Source organism: Erythrolamprus reginae, chromosome Z, assembly GCF_031021105.1.
Source record: "Erythrolamprus reginae isolate rEryReg1 chromosome Z, rEryReg1.hap1, whole genome shotgun sequence".
Lineage (NCBI taxonomy): Eukaryota > Metazoa > Chordata > Lepidosauria > Squamata > Dipsadidae > Erythrolamprus > Erythrolamprus reginae.
Genome location: NC_091963.1, coordinates 117,089,385 through 117,107,652, shown reverse-complemented (window position 1 = coordinate 117,107,652; position 18,268 = coordinate 117,089,385).

Genomic DNA, 18,268 nt, shown 5'->3' with positions numbered 1-18,268 from the left:
TGATCAGTGATTAAAACAGATTGGTTAAGAAACACATAAGTATACCAATTGTCTGGCCAATTTTACAAATCCAATATATCTGGAGGGCAGACTGCCAGCGAAGGCTGCTCTAAGAATATAAACACAATATATTCAAGGTTTTAGCCATATGTTTTCTTAAAGCTTCTGCTCCCCTGGCAAAACAGAATACAGTGATACCTCGTCTTACAAACGCCTCATCATACAAACTTTTCAAGATACAAACCCGGGGTTTAAGATTTTTTTGCCTCTTCTTACAAACTATTTTCACCTTACAAACCTACCGCCGCCACTGGGATGCCCCACCTTCGGACTTCCGTTGCCAGCGAAGCACTCGTTTTTGCGATGCTGGGAATCCCCTGCTGGGATTCCCCTGCAGCATCGCAAAAACACAGAAGTCCAGAGGTGAGGTTTCCCATGGAGGGGAGCCTCAGGGAAATCCCAGCAGTGCAAAAACGGGCGCTTCAGCTGGCAAAAGGGTTGAATTTTGGGCTTGCACGCATTAATCGCTTTTCCATTGATTCCTATGGAAAACATTGTTTCATCTTACAAACTTTTCACCTTAAGAACCTCGTCCCGGAACCAATTAAGTTTGTAAGACAAGGTATTACTGTATAAAGATATTGTTTTGCTTTGACTGGGATGAAGCCTTGCAGGGGAAAAGAATTTAACCAACTGGATGGAATCTGATAGGAGTTGCAGGACCCTGGAGAGCTCCATATATTCTTACTAGCTTTAAGACAAAGAGAATTTCTTTTATTCTTAGACTTCTGTGCCACCCATCTTGCCAAGGCAACTTCTTCAACTGTTGATAGGTAAAGGATGAGTATTCTTAAAAGAGTCAGCCTCTGCCTTTGGCCTAGGACTTTTTTCCCTACCTGCTGGCAAACAGTTGCCACTACTGAATGTGAGATCCTGAGTCTACAAATAATGGAAACTTTAGTAAGGACTGGGCAAGACTTCTAAATGTAGGTTATTAATTGGATATAAATAATCATGGTATAAGGTTTTATAATATGATGTTGAAAGAAAGAAAGAAAGAAAGAAAGAAAGAAGTGATATAGCAGGTGTAACAGATGCAATGCTAATTTTTTTTGTATAATGATAAATAGTATAAAAAGTGAAAATTAAATCTTGATGAACTTAAACAGAATGAAGGAAAATAAATTATATTATACTAGAAAATTGTGTATAATTAAGTAGGATATAAAGTTTTAATATAAGATTGATGGAATGCTATAAAATCTTTTAGAATTATTATTTTACATTTAATTTTATCAATATTTTTTATTTATTTTATTGATTAGATTTCTATGCCGCCCTTCTTGAGGTGACTCAGGGTGGCGTACAATATTATAAATGCAACAATATGTAAAGAAATCTAAATTACTATAAAAGAGTTACAGTATACAAATTACTAAAAAGTATTAAAACCCCATATATGATCATACACATTCATCCAATTCAATCATACATAGTATCGTCTGGAGAAATCTCATCACTCATGGCCCCCATGCCTGCCTGCATAGGTAGAGAGCTTTACGAAAGACCAGGAGGGAGGGGGTGGTACGTATCTCCGAAAGGAGTTTGTTCCAGAGGGCCGGGGCCACCACAGAGAAGGCTCATCTCCTAGGCCCCACCAGCCAACATTGTCTGGTCGACAGGAGAAAACCAACTCTGTGGACCTAACCGGGCCCTGGGATACATGAGGCAGAAGATGGTCCCGAAGATAATCTGGTCTGATGCCATGTAGGGCTTTACAGGTCATAACCAGCACTTTGAATCGCGCCCGGAGACCAATTGGCAACCAGTGCAGCTCACAGAGTGATGCTGAAATGTGGGCAGATTTTGGTAGCCTCACTATAGCTCGTCCGGCTGCATTTTGCACAATTTGTAGTTTCCGAATACTCTTAGAAGCAGCCACATATAGAGAGCATTGTAGTTAGTTATATCTTCGTTAGTTACGACCTGCTGTTCCCGCCTTACTCCAGCTGATGATGTGAATGTATGTTATGATGGGATGAATGTGGATGATTGTTTTTAAGAACCAGGGTTTAGATTCATTTTAGGTTTGGATTTCTAATATGCTCTATTTTTGTATTTCTGTATTTATCTTCTTGTGAGCCGCCCTGAGTCTGCGGAGAAGGGCAGCATAGAAATCCAAACAAACAAAGAAACAAACAAATAAAAATGAAGGGGAGAGAGGGAAGAGGGAAGTTGGAAAGAGGGAAGAGAGGGTGATAGAAGGAGGGGAGTAGTATGAAAAACAGAGGAAAAACAGACGGATGATAAAAATACAAAAGGTGCACATTTAAGATAGTAAGACACCCCCGATTGTACGACGTATCGGGGGTTTCAGGGGGGTCGGCTAATATAAGCCGTACCCCAAAAGTAAGACATATGTCTTACTTTCGGGGAAACACGGGGGTATTGCCGCCTCCCTCTCATCTAGCTGCGTGCCGCCTCCTGCCCACGTCCGCACCGTCCCCCTCTCCATACGTCGCCGTGTCTGCCACCTCCCTCTGATCTTAATGAGCGCCGCCTCCTGCCCACTTCCGCGCCGCCCCCCCTCCATACGTCACCGCGTCTGCCGCCTCCGTCTGATCCAAATGAGCGCCGCCTCCTGCCCACTTCCGCGCCGCCCCCCTCTCCATACATCGCCGCGTCTGCCACCTCCCTCTGATGTTAATGAGCGCCGCCTCCTGCCCACTTCCACGCCGCCCCCCCTCCATACGTCACCGCGTCTAAATGTTAATTTTATGGTTAAAACAAAAAATTTGACAATTTTTTCCCAATATAAGACATACCCCGAAAGTAAGACATAGTGGGGCTTTTGGGGATAAAAAGAAAGTAAGACACTGTCTTACTTTCGGGGAAACACGGTATTTGTTTATGACATTTGGACAGAAATGTATAATTATGTATGTTTGATATGATTTGCTGTATACGTATGCATGTCTTTGTAAAGTTGGTGAAAAAGTAAAAATAAATATTGTTTTCAGAGGAGAGACATTAAATCAGAATTCAGAAATCAGGTTGTCCTTCTGTGATTTAAGGTAATCTGATTGAAATCATGCTGTCTGGCATTGGACCAGAGGACCTCCAGAACCGCCTGCTACCGCACGAATCCCAGCGACCGATAAGGTCCCACAGAGTTGGCCTTCTCCGGGTCCCGTCGACTAAACAATGGCGTTTGACGGGCCCCAGGGGAAGAGCCTTCTCTGTGGTGGCCCCGGCCCTCTGGAATCAACTCCCCTGGAGATTAGAACTGCCCCCATCCTCCTTGTCTTTTGTAAACTACTCATCTATACCGCCAGGCATGGGGGAGTTGAGACACCTTTCCCCCAGGCCCTTTATATTTTATGTTTGGTATGTATGTGTTGTTTGGTTTTTAAATATGATAGGGTTTTATATGCTTCTTTTTAAATATTAGATTTGTTTCGCTATAATATTGTTTTTTATTATTGTTGTGAGCCGCCCCGAGTCTTCGGAGAGGAGCGGCATACAAATCTAATAAATAATAATAATAATAATAATAATAATAATAATAATAATAATAATAATAATAATAATAATTATTATTATTAATAATAATAATAATAATAATTATTATTACTACTACTACTACTTTGGGTAGATTAATGCTGTTACTTGCAAATGGGCATATTTCTCTCCTAGAGAGACTTTTTAAATGGATAATTCAACCTGCCACTTACAAGGATGTGTACAATTCCAGCAGTTGCTAGAAACTAAGGACTGGACCATCTTGAAGAGATCGGATGAAAGAGTAAGACCATTATTTCCTATTGCTAAAGACTTCTGTGCAGAAATGTAGATCAGAGAATTGCTCTGTTGCCTAGAAATTCCCAGATAAAGAGAGAAACAAGACAAGCAAATTAATAGTTGCTGTGGAAGAACTCTGGGTTGCCCTTTCCGCCATATCTTTGACTTATCTCTCTTGTAACTAATCATCAAGGTACATTCCAAGAGACCAGATAGGGAGAAAGAATAAAACCATGAAAATTTACTTCCCCCATCCCAGCAGCAAGGGTTTCCTGGTATGGTAACCATTCCAGAAACTGAGACAATTGTTCCTCTACCTCTACCTCACTCCAAACCCAAGCAGAATGCTTGTATTGTTGTAATTTCATTTCTGTTTCTTTATGGAAGTTTCGCCCTTCCATAGAAATTAACCATGTAGCTTAAAATTAAAATATTCTGGAAATTACTGAACCTAAATTAAATTGTGTTACTCATGCAATGCATACAGTGCTGACCAGGCAGCAACATGATCATCAAGCTAATTCTGCAATTTTTAAAGCGCTTGGTGGGGGGAATTCCTTGCCAAATGGAAACAGAATAAACTATTGAATACTTATGCACATACAGAATAACATATCATTTCTGGGATAATTTATTTATTTTTTTGTATTGGTTTGTTTGCATGGTAGAACAGAAACTAGACTTCTTTTTTAAAAAAAGTATTGTTTCCTGCCAACTGATTTGAAACAGAAACTCCCCCCCACAATGAATCCACAATGAACTTAATATATGTTTATTTGCAAAGCAAATATAAAACAAGCTAGCAAAATTCATGCATGGAAGACGAAGCACAGCGTAACATATTTTAATGCTATAAAAGAAAAAGGGCAACTTACAGTGGAACATTTGCTGCTGGGAAGACACAGAGATCACTGATGTTCTTATCTTATCAGCCAGCTGTGACAAAAACAATTGCAAAGATATAAGACGAGGGTAAAGTAAATGCAATACAAAACGCTATCCTTAAAAACAGAATTCAAAGACAAAGACTGCTTTGAGCCAAGCTCAGTTCCATGTGATTCCATAGCAGAAACAGACAAATGATTTGTCACTGTCTTGTTTTTTTAAAAAAAAAATCCAAATCTAGAATATCCTAGTGGTCCCCTATCTAAGCACTAGTTCAAGCAGACCCTGTTTTTCTTCCTTTAGGTCAATTGAATTTGGTTACTTTTATTTCCTACCATTTGATCCAATATGCTGCATCATATATTCCATATTATATATCTATATCATTATGCATTTGGGTTCTCAAACAACACAGAATATAAACTTATGGTACATTAATATCCCCAGTGAAGACCCCTTTGATATTCTCCCAAGCAATTGTTATATGCTTAGCTATAAATTTATTTTTTAAAAGTATGGGGACAATCACCCTTTGTTGTCTTATTCCTATCATTGTTGAACTATTCTTTTAAAAATCCCATTTATTTTCATGCATATGCAATTCCATCATATATCAATCAGCATCCAATTCTCAGTTTGAGAACAATACAATATTGTTTTTTAGAAGTGGACAAGGGTGCTTCAGATTCAGCAGTTCTTAGCAGTTTGTTAATACATCCTGCATAATTTCCTGTCCTATCCTAGTTGCTACCCAGACCCAGGAAAATACATATATTCAGGAAATGTTGCAAAGGTAACAACAGAGTTCAACTACATCTTGAGATCAGCACTGAGCAATTTCATAGGCCAATGATACTGTTCTTGGTGACATGCCAGGATTCACCATCACTGTCCTAGGCACTTTCATTCAGATGCATGATTGATTGACTGATTGATTGATTCATGCTTTCAATTTGTATATGCCACCCTTCTCCTTAGACTCAGGGCGGCTTACAACATGTTAGCAATAGCATTTTTAAACAGAGCCAGCATATTGCCCCCACAATCCGGGTCCTCATTTTACCCACCTCGGAAGGATGGAAGGCTGAGTCAACCTTGAGCTGGTGATGAGATTTGAACCGCTGACCTACAGATCTACAGTCAGCTTCAGTGGCCTGCAATACAGCACTCTACCTGCTGCAACACCCCAGCTATATTATACTTACTATATTTACTTCTATTATATACTTTTCTTATTGCAATCAATAACCAACTTTCCATTCTGTATTTCTGTAAAACACCCCATAATTCGTGTCTCCACTTTATTAAGCTACATCAATAAGGATATAATAAACTCTATTTTGTGCATACATGTATTTCTCAAAGCAAAAACAGGATATTTGTACCTTTTGTCCAGCCTTATTGCATTTCCTCAATTTTACTTATTGTCACTTCATATTCCCTTTCACTCGGAATGCTACCAAACATCTTCCAAGCCTACTTAACAAGCCCAATTCCTCTACAGTTTCTGCATTCACCCTCAATACCTTTTCATTGCTTTCCATTCTTCCAGCCATCTTCATGAATATGCTAAAGAAATTGTCCACACCATTAGCAAACCTATTTATATTTTAATATTTGTTTAGCTATGTCACCTATATTTGCAGCCTTGCCATTTTCAGCCTTCCCACAGCATCTATTACTTCATTTTAATCATTTTTCCTCCTAACATTTGTGGCATTCATTTTAGTTCCCCTCTTAACTATACTACTACTATTACATTTGAGTTTTCGGAGAGGGGCGGCATATAAATCCAATAAATCTAATCTACATAGCTCCCAACGACGTGTAAGATCCTACAGAGTCAGGCTCTTTCAGGTTCTGTCGACTAAACAATGTTGATTGGCGGGCCTGCGGGGAAAGGCCTTCTCTGCCGTTGTCCCGACCCTCTGGAATTCATCGCCCCCTGAGATCCGGACTACCCCTACCCTATTATTGACCTTCAGCAAATCAATGAATCAAATCCAGCAGGCCTGGGGCCGTTGATCCCACCATTATGCCCTTATAAGATCTAGCCAGAAATGAATAATAATTTTTAAAATTTATTTATTTATTTATTTATTTATTTATTTATTTATTTATTATAAATAAATGCCATCACTCTACTAAACAAGTAATTCCCTTAACACTGTCAACTTTTTACTAAGTATGCACTTCTATTTCTACTAGTTTTTTTTCATCATTCGTATCATCTTTTTCCTCCCACTTAGGACTGTGTGACTGTAACTTGTTGCTTGTATCCTAAGATTTTTATTAATATTGATCGTTTATTCATTGCGTATTTGACCCCTATGACAATGATTCTTGACAAATGTATATTTTTCTTTTATGTACGCTGAGAGCATATGCACCAAGAAAAATTCCTGTGTGACCAATCACACTTGGCCAATAAAGAATTCTATTCTATTCTATTCTATTCTATTTTCTATTCTGTTCTGTTCTATATTAGATTTGTATGCCGCCCTTCTCCAAGGACTTGGGGCACTCACAGCATATAACGATACAGTACAAGAGCAAATCTAATTAAATTTAAAATTACAATCTAAAAATCCAATATTTAAAAACAATCATACCAGTTCAATCATACAACATATATCTCATTTCGTTGGCCGGTGGGTTGAGACCTAATTGCCCCAAGCCTGGCGACATAGGTGAGTCTTAAGACTCTTACATTTCTTAATTGTTTTTAATAGATGTTTTTGATGGATTCAATATTTACAATGTTTTCATCTTTGTTGTGAGCCACCCAGAGTCTTCTGGGAGTTGGGCAGCATACAAGTTTAATAAATAAATAATAATAATACCATACCATGAAATACTCCTTCCAGCATTCTTTTACTTATTTCATTCTAAGCTACTTTATCTTTTCTATTTTTAATTCCATTCCCTCTGCTGGAGGCTATTTCTTAGCATCCTAAATGTGCACCAACTCAAGGTTATTCTCCATCATATGTTTACTCTTGTCATTGTGATCTTTCTTTCCAAAAGGTTAATGTGGTTTCCTCCATTATAAGCTATTTGAAGAGAGAAAAAAATAATGGATTCCAGATTGGCCCATTAGCTTTAAAGTTGTTTACAACGGATAGGATAGGTTGACCCCAAACTTTATAGTCCTGGAAATGAGAACCAGGGACCCCTCCCAGGTGTGTCAATACTACAACTCCTGGCATCCCTCACATATTGTCTCTTTTGAGACTACATCTGTAAAGTCATGATTCTTCATATCTCACTGGATGATGCTGGCCTTTGCTACTACAGGGTGTAAAGCAAGAGTGATATAATGCCCAAGAATGGACTGTGTGCTCAGTCCAGAAACATATTTTGGAGAGCCTGAAGTGTAACACACTTTCCTTTTTCATGAATGATCCAAAGGTAAACTTTCCCTTGAAGTGAGCCTGACTCCACATACCATTTTTTGGACAACTCTTGCAGATTTTCAGAGAAATAAACATTTATGTAAAGAGAAAATAATGAAAGAAACAGGGACATTATTGGTCATGTAAAGAAGTAATATCAAACAGTAAGGGTTTCAAAGAGAATTACTGGACACACTATAGGCCAGTGATGGCTAACCTTTTCTGGACTGGGTGCCCAAAGCATGCACCCCCCCCAATGCAATGTGTGTGCATCCCACCGCATGCCCCCTGCCCTCCCTGCATGCATATGTGGGCTCCATGCAGTAATGGGCAGCCAAACTTTTTACTGCCACACTGTGGGTGTGGCTTATTTTGCGGGTGTGGCTTGATGGTCATGTGACTGGGTGGGAGTGGTTTGCCGGCCATGTGACCAGGTGGGAATGGTGTGAACGATCATCATCGTTCAAGTGAACTGTTAAGTCCTCGACTTACAACCTTACCAGTGTCGTTCTCTGGGGAAGTGTTTTTCAACCAGTGTGCCACGGCACACTAGTGTGCCGTGAGACATGGTCAGGTGTGCCGTGGGGAAATTAAACATAGGTCCCCAAACTACCATTCCTGCCAGGATATCCCGTTTGTGTTCATCGAAACAGGCCCAGGTTTCACACTAAGTGTGTATAAATACATTTAGAAACTATACAACTATATGTGTAATATGTACTGTGTTAAAGTGTCATTTTGTGTCATTTTGGTTGGTGGTGTGCCCCAAGATTTTGTAAATGTAAAAAATGTGCCGTGGCTCAAAAAAGGTTGAAAATCACTGCTCTGGGGTGACAATTTGCTTCGCGTTTCCCACGCTCTCCTTCCTGGGTCGCCCCCTGCCTCAGGCTGGGTAGCTAGGCAAATGGGTGCCAATCAGCTGTTGAGAAAAGATGGGGGAGGAAATGCCCCCCCTGCAACTCCTGCCGGTGCTGGTCTCCCTGCCGCTTTCCGAGGAAGAGGAGGAGGATGGGAGGGGGGATGGTCAGCTGGAGCTGGGCGCACAGGTTCATTTATGTTGTGAGCCACCATGAGTCCTCAGAGAGGGGCGGCATACAAATCCAATGAATAAATAAATAAATTTCCACTGGTGGCACTGTGTTCCACCCCGTCCTGCCTGCTGCCACCCATGGCTCCATGCATGCATCCCACCACCTGTGCATGTCCATGCATTCCACATCTGTCCTGCACACGTGTGACAGAAACCTAAAGACCATGTGACCGGTGGGAGGCACACACATATGCGCAGTAGAGCTGAACTGGGGCAACAACTCCTGTGCTCACATAGAGGGCGCTGTGTGCCACCTCTGGCCCGCATGCTATAGGTTCACCATCATGGTTATAGACAATTGGATTCTCTGTTCTTTAGATGCAATAATCACGCTTTAGTAAAGGAAGCAAGTAGAGTTCCATGGAAATTAGATACGAGGGTCGCCCAGAAAGTAATGCACCACATTTCTTTTCTCAGCCTACAGTAATGGTACAAATGTGAAACTTTAGATATACATTATTTGAATTGTCAGTAGTGCATGTGTAAATCTTGCGTTTCTTCACACAGATAGCGTAACTGCAGCAGTGTTTTGAAATAGCATCTGTAAATGATGCATGTTAGAAGCAGTGTGTCGTCATTGAATTTCTCACTGTGGAGAAAGAAACTGTTGGGAACATTCACAAATGTTTGCGTACAGTTTATAGAGAATCTGCAATCGACAGAAGTACGGTCGGTTGCTGGGCACAGAGGGTGAGGCCGTTAGAGGTGATTCGCACAGTGCAGAAATGGCTTTGTGACCAGAACAAGGAGTGGTACCGACAGGACATACATGCCTTTGTGTCTCTCTGGGGGAAGGCCATAGAACGGGACGGAGATTACATGGAAAAATAGAAGAAGAAAGAAAGAACATCATTCTTTCCTGTGTGTAAGTTTCATTGTGTTCAATAAATAATTGTTGGGAAAAAAAATGTGGTGCATTACTTTCCTTGTAGCTGATTTAGTTGCGTTACTGTAGATTGATTATATATTTGAAGTGTTAAAGGGAACAAAGGCAGCTGCAATTCCTGCAGTTTTTGACTTTTTTGAAGAATGCATACCCTTGAAGCATGTGTGATTGGTGACTCAGACTATTCAAACATAAATTATCACTGATGTTACTTTTTGATTATTGAAACTCACTTTTTTTACTTGCAATCAAAAATATTCTGCTCTTGAGTAAAGTCTTGTTCGCTCTTCTCACTAATTCACAGTGGCATGTAAATTTTATTTATGCCATTTCCCTTTGCATCTTAACCTGCTGTTTTGCTTAGGACTCACTATTAATGCAAGAACAGAAGTTGTAAGGTATGTTTCTATTCTGGCACAATTTTCGTGATATCAGAGCCAACCAAACTGATGTTTCTGCTTTTCTCTGAAAAGAGCTTTGATATTGTTAATTATTTCTGATTATGCTGTGGCATCAGAAACCAAGTCAACCAACTAATGCCTGAGGCAGCAGAAGCAGCACTGCACAGGTTCACAGGTTTATTAATTTTCCATACATACCTAGTATGGAATTCCAGGACTACACCTTTTACCAGTAGTCCAGAAAAAATATTTAAAGCTACTTTTTAAAATACATTTACTAATGACGCTGATTATTTTTAGTGGAAAAAAGGAGAAAAATCTTTAAATTGCTGGAATTTTTTAAATTTTTTAAACTGGAGATCAAATAAATATAATTTTAAACAAGTCCATCTCTCCCTCTCTGTGCATATAGATAACATATCAATTACACATCAACTTTAACATCAATACTACGGTATATGAAAACAAAAACTAATCTCCAACCTTGTTATCACAATAAGTAAGCCGCCCTGAGTACTCAGAGAAGGGCAGCATATAAGTCCAATCAACCAACCAACCAACCAACCAACCAACCAACCAACCAACCAACCAACCAACCAACCAACCAACCAACCAACCAACCAACCAACCAATCAGGTTGTGGAGGGAAGCATATAAACATACCTGGAGGATATCAGATTATTGAGGATTGTTCAGATTGCCTTGAAAAAAAGATGGTTTGTTATTGTTTTCATGTCAAGGGGATTCCTCATTAAGTCAGTTAGTTTGAATGGCTAGTCCCAGTACTTCCCAAATAGTGGGGCGGGGCCCCTGGGGGTGGGTGGAGCAATGCCGAGGGGGGGGGACATGTGACCATGGTTTTTTTGCTGCAGGGACAGAGATTGGCCACATTCCGTAATGACTGCCGCTGGGTGTGCACAGGCAACTGGCGCATTCCAGTAAAAGATACTGGGTTTTTTGCATGTGGCCTGCTTTCTGCTTTCCCGTGCCGCAGGCATCTCTCAGCAGTGATGGCGCTCTGAGCAAGTCATGGCCATTGGGAGCAGCAGGGCTGAGGAGCTTGGGCCCCAAATAGATGGGCCTAAGTTCCAGCCGCACCATGGCTCATCTATTTGGCACTCAAGATAAGGGCCAGTGGTTGGGTGCCGCCGCGGTGGAGCGGGCAAACGGACGGAGCTGTGCTGCCGCTTGTGACAGAGCCACCCTGAGCGGCGAGGGGAAGGGGCAAGTGGATGGGTGAGTAGATGAGTGGGGGCTCTCTTACTTGTGGTTTTTTGAGCCTTTTTGCTTCTGCGCATGCATGGAAGCAAAAAACCCCCCTGGAAATCGCAAGTGCGAGCGTCATTGTGCAAGATTCAGCTTCTGCGCATGCCCAGAAACCAAACTCTACACTGAGTGGATGCGTGTACTCCTGCGCTCCTGGCCCGTTCTGGAAGCGCCGGGAATGGTGGCCCACCGCTGCGCAGGGAGTAGGGGTGGTTTGCACCAAACAATAGCACACAGCACAGAGCAGAAGATACAAAGTGCATATAACAAACCCTTAAGAGACACAGTGGAAAAAGATTTAACAGGGATGGAAAGAAAGGAGACAGATAATGAGATCAACCTAAGTCTCCCGAGGAAATATGATGAAGGAATGTAGCACTTGGCTTCTCTGTGACTACGGTGGGAGACGAGAAAAGACCAGCATGTTTACTATGTCTAAAAATGTTGGCAGCGGACAGCATGAAGCCAAATAAATTACGGTGTCATTTAAACACATAAAACCCCAATCATGCTGATAAACTGCTTGAGTTTTTTCAGTGAAAACATGCTGAATAGTTCAAACAATAGTCCCGGCAGAAAGTTGCAGGGCACAAAATGTTTACTTCTTCTTGGGGGGGGGGGGGATAACAGAAAATAATTGAGAAGTACTGGTAGACAAACCTCTTTCTGTTGAGGATGATAAACTGAGTAGGAAGACATCTCCCTATCCCTAATCTTGGCCCGAGAATTCAGTCCATTTTATAAAAGAGGAGAAAGAGAAACGACGGAGCAAAAAGACGGGAAAGAAGGAATGAAAGGGAAGGAAGAAAACAATTAGCCCACAAACACTAAATCAGAACGGTAAATCACAACCTTATGTGGACTTGACTCGGAAGTACAGTATATCCCACCGTGTTCATTTAGGGTGATTCCCAGGTAAGCGTGCGTGGGGTTGCCGCTAAAGAATACGGCATTTCCAGCGCCATCACCCTCCCCCAGAGGAAGGCGCTTGCTTGGCGAGCGGCGGATCTGTTTTGACCGGTTGGAGGCGCGACTCCCGTGGGCAGGGAGAGCGAGAAAGGTCGAGCAGGGGCTGCGTGACCAGCGCTCTCCGCCCGGCGAAGAACAAAAGGGGGAGGACCATAACCGGGAGGGGGGGTGCCTATTCTTCCACGCACACAGCGCGCAAGTACCGCCACCGCCGCGAAGCGCATGAGCGAGGCGCGCCCCACGAGACAAGAAGCCCAGCGAGAGCGGGCAGCGGCCGAGCGCCACCCAAAGTGACACGGAGGAAGGGGGCCCCAAGCAAGCGAGCGCGGATCGTCGCTCCTCCTACGGGTAACATTGCAGTGGGATCGGGGCGGGTATGCAGGCAAGCGAGGCTGCCAGGCGGCGGCAGCGGCAAAGCGCTCCAAGCGCTGACCAGGCCGGACTTGGCCCGGGGTGGGGGGAGATGCGCGCGCGCATCTCCTGGCGCCCTTGGACCACCTTCTCCCTCGGGCTTCGCTTTTGCGTGAACGACAAAGGCAACCCGCCTCCTCCTGGCTACGACCTCTTTCTCGTTGCTTTGCCTAACAAGGGAGAGTTAATTTGTCAAACTGGGAAAGGAGAGGAGAAGAGAAAAAAGGATGTTCCTGGCGGTGGGAAAATCTCTGCTTCGCTTTAGAGATGCTATACTTGCCGCGGGTCGTGTTTTCTGCTTTGGCTGGGAAGCTCCTTTTGTCATGTAAAGGCGAGGGGCTACTTCCTTGCTGAAGCGAAAGGCTGACTTACAGCCGCCTCCTTAGAGGCGCTTCCTGGTGCTGATGGGCTTTTTAGGTTTCCGGGTTGATGTTTTTATTTTATTTTATTTTATTCATTTGTTTGTTTGTTTATTTTGTCCAATACACAATACATATTTAAGAGAATAGACATATAAAGAAAAGGACAGAAGAAAAGATATAAAAATAGAGGAGAAGATATATGAAAGGAAGAAAAGATAAAGGAGATAAGGAGAGACAATTGGACAGGGGACTGAAGGCACGCTGGTGCACTTATGTACATCCCTTACTGACCTCTTAGGAACCTGGAGAAGTCAATAGTGGATAGTCTAAGGGAGAAATGATGGGGGTTAGGGGTTGACACTACTGAGTCCGGTAATGAGTTCCACACTTCGACAACTCGATTGCTAAAGTCATATTTTTTACAGTCAAGTTTGGAGTGATTAATATTAAGTTTGAATCTGTTGTGTGCTCTTGTTTTGTTGCGGTTGAAGCTGAAGTAGTCATTGACAGGCGGGACGTTGCAGCATATGATCTTGTGGTCAATACTTAAATCGTTCTAAGCTTTCTAGATCCAGGATGTGAACTCTGAAGCGAAAGGAGTCCCGGGCGAAGGCTGCAAATATCCGGGCAACCACTAAATGGCAACAAATAGATAGAGACAAATATTTGCCTCTTTGCTGCCTTCTGCTGCTTATCCCGGTTTCTGTAATGCAAGACCAAAAGCTACACTGAAACCAGCATTTAATTTGATAATAAGGGTGTACTGCTTGTTTCATGTCAGATCTGTTATGGTTTCTTGCCCACTGTCCAGGAAATGCACTCTGCACCTGCTCACATGTATTATTTCACCACGACTGAAGGTGTTTTTCATCTTTCAATAGTTTTAGAAGTGGGTGCTTCATGTCCTAACATTCTCCATAGAGCATGCTTGGGTCTTTGCATGCTGGCTGGGGCATTTGTGGAATTGAAGTCCACACATCTTGAAATTGCTGAAATTAAGAAACACGGACTAAGGGAAACGCCTTGAAATTCTGGAAGTATAAAGTTAAGCCTTTGAACAAAGATACCATTTATATTTTTCTGCCTTTCTTCATCTAGGTTGGATTCTAGTTCCCATCATTCCCAGCCAGGTATCCTGGCTACTGTTCAGCATATATACAGGGACCTAGAGTGAGGAAAATTTGTTTCATTGAAAACATTTTCACCAAGTAAAATGCAATTAAATGAAGAGGCAAAGAAAGGAAAAAATATAATATCTCCTTGTTAAAGTACGCATTAATTGCTTTTGGGTAGTTTGATTATAGATTCATTCCAAAGTGTAGTTTGCACAAAACACTGGACTATATCATCTCTCCCTCCCTCCCTCCCTCCCTCCCTCTTTCTTTCTTTCTTTCCTTCTTTCTTTCTCTCTCTCCCTCCCTCTTTCTTTCTTCATTCTTTCCCTCCCTCCCTCCCTCCCTCCCTCCCTCCTTTCTTTCTTTCTTTCTTTCTTTCTTTCTTTCTTTCTTTCTTTCTTTCTTTCTTTCTTTCTTTCTTTCTTTTCTGACTCCCAACTAGTTTATAGGCTCTATATTCACAAAATAGAGTAAAGACACCCCAATTTTACATTTTTGACAAATTAAGCCAGTAGCCCTTTAGTTGATTTAGTTGTCATACAAATATTGCTCATGCATACCTATATTGGCTACTCTGAACATAATAAAATTAGAGAGAAAATCATGCTTCCACGTAGCACTTCTTAATAATGGAATGGACTAACTAGCTTCTAGCAGAACATTAAAAAGTAATGGTTTAGAATGAAACAGAAGTGATGAAATGCTAGAAGGAGAACTTTAGAGAATAATATTGATATATCAATGTGGAATTGAAATAAACACTACAAAGGCTAACGTCCAGAAAAGAAAAGGAATTTTACAAAGGATAATGTAATTGAAGGAAGGTTAAAATATGAATGTAGTTTGCTCATGGAATTGCTGTGTCATTTTTTTAATGTGTGCAAACTGAATTTATTAACTGTTGGGAAAAATGCCTTATTGTTCCTGTAAAAGAAACAGAAAGATAGCAAGAGTGAATACAAAAATGATGAGAAATTAGTTTATTAAAGGTTTGGGAAACATTTGGGAGACTTTTGACCAAAAACATATAAGACACGATGATAACAAAATTTGAGAAGTGTAATTATGGTGGACGGGAGGATTTTTGCTATTTTGCAAGATGGCTTGTTAAACATAGAAAAATAGATGGAGAATTTTTAGTATACAAATGTTTGTAGATGAATGGTTAGTATGTGGTTTGTTGTAAAGAAGGCAAAAATGGCTGTATGCAATAATGTATTTCTGCTTTGTTACTTGGAAGTGAAACTTGAATATGTTTTGTATTGTTCAGAGTATAAGACATACCTTTTTACCCCAAGAAAAGGGTGAAAACTTGGGTGCATCTTATATACTGAATGTAGCCCCACCTAGCCAACCCCACTCTGCCTGCCAACAATTTACCTCCTCGCAGCAAACAGCAGCAGTGCCTGATTAGCATAAGTCACTGATTATCTGCCTGGAACACTCAGCTGATTGATTGAAGTTGCCAGCAAGTGCTACAATGAAAGTGAAATGAGACAAATTATTGCTGGGAGAGGCAAAGGCTAAAACTAGCTTTTCATTTTTTGCTGCAAGGAGGTAAGTCAATAACTATAAATGTCTATAGAATTTTCTAGTTATTAGACTTTATTTTTTAAAGACTGCTTTATTGTTAGACAACTTATCAAAATAAAGAAGCTTTTTAAACTAAATGCTTGATCTGAAGAGGCCCAGTGCTATTGTATCCTCTTTTAAATAGCAGAGAATATTTCCAGAAAGCCACACCAATGTTAAAAATCTATAAAAAGTATAATTTGAAATGTTCTGTTTTAGTATTAAGTATTAGTATTAAGATAAGGCAGTGGAGTTAAATCCTGACTGAGTCATGTTTGGAGTAGATGTTTTTAAATAATTGGGAGGAGTTAGTGTGATTACATTTAAGAAAATTTTCTGGGATTAATATACTGCCATAATGTCCATTTCTCCAACTCTTTTCTATTTCTATGGGTCAGGCACACATGCCCATAAATACACAGAAAACAGCGTATATTCTGTGCTTTTTACTATTTGGCAAATTGCTGGGCAGCAGAGGCCTTTTTTCCTTTTTTTTTCTCCCACCAAACTAAGGTGAGTTTTATACTCTGCTGCGTCTTATATTCTGAATAATTTAGTAGTTTAAATGCCGTGAGAATGGAGAATGACATATTAAGTGGGAAAAAAACACACAAAGAGAGCCAGTTTGGTGTAGTGGTTAAGATCCTGGCCTATAAATATATAAAAATTATGAGTTCTAAGCTTCCTGGATGACCTTTGACCAGTCAACTCTCTCATCCAACCCACTTCACATAGTTATTATTATCAGGAAAATAGGAAATGGGAATATTAAGTATCTTCACCAGACTAGGTTCATTTGAGTATATCCCCAAAATGTGATAGGTTTACAAATAAACAAAAAAAAAGAATTAATAACACTGAATGAAAAATGGACTGAAGACAATTGTGGTTGATCCGAAAAAGGTTGGAAGTGGTTTATTGTATATAGGACAGAGATGAGGATCAAATGGAAGAAGAGATACATGAAGGAAGCCTAATTGGGTCAAGTAGATGATTGATTAAGATTAAGGTGAGACCTTCAAAAAGGTATGATTAACAATAAAAAAAGCAGTACAGGTAGTTCTTTTGAGTTACAATCTGAGGTTAGTTGGGAGACAGATCAGAAGCAACGCGAAAAAATATTTTACTGAAAGAGTAGTAGATGCTTGGAACAAACTTCCAGCAGACATGGTTGGTAAATCTACAGTAACTGAATTTAAACATGCCTGGGATAAACATATATCCACCCTAAGATAAAATACAGGAAATAGTATAAGGGCAGACTAGATGGACCAGGAGGTCTTTTTCTGCCGTCAATCTATGTTTCTTCAAGTGTAAATGACCTTGCTCATTATGTTTGTATGTCAGGATAGCTGTTAATCAAAGCAATCACATGATTGATTCACTTAATGATCCTATCCTGCTCTCCCTAGTTTGGTTGTTAAGTGACTGCTTGGGTGATTAAGTGAGCACTGAGAAGGGAAAGGCCCTGCCAGGCCCAGTGCAAGACCTCTCCAGACCTCCTCACCCCTGTGTTTCACTTCTACTAATCTTTTGGGGTCTCCAAAGACTTTGGGGCTGCTTTTTCACCCACCAGGTACAGGTCTCCACCTCTATCATTGGTATCTCACTTACCTTATGCAGATTTCTGGAAAACCACAGATCCATAGAAGTGATATGGCCACCCACAGTCTCCCCTCTACTTCCCGATTGCTCCTTTATCTTTTGCGTGCTCCAAAACTCACCTTGAGGAAAGGGAGCAGGCCTCTCTATTTATTTATTTGTTTGTTTGTTTGTTTTGTCCAATACACAATAATACACAACAAAGGTTATAGAGGATATATACGAGTAGAATGTATCAAAGAGAGTATAGAAGAGAAATATAGGTTTAAATACAGATTTAAACTTAATATTAAGCGCTCCAAACTTGACTGTAAAAAATATGACTTCAGTAACCGAGTTGTCGAAGCGTGGAACTCATTACCAGACTCCATAGTGTCATCCCCAAACCCCCAACACTTTACCCTTAGATTATCTACGGTTGACCTATCCAGATTCCTAAGAAGTCAGTAAGGGGCGAGTACAAGTGCACTAGAGTGCCTTCCGTCCCCTGTCCTATTGCTCTCCTATATCTCC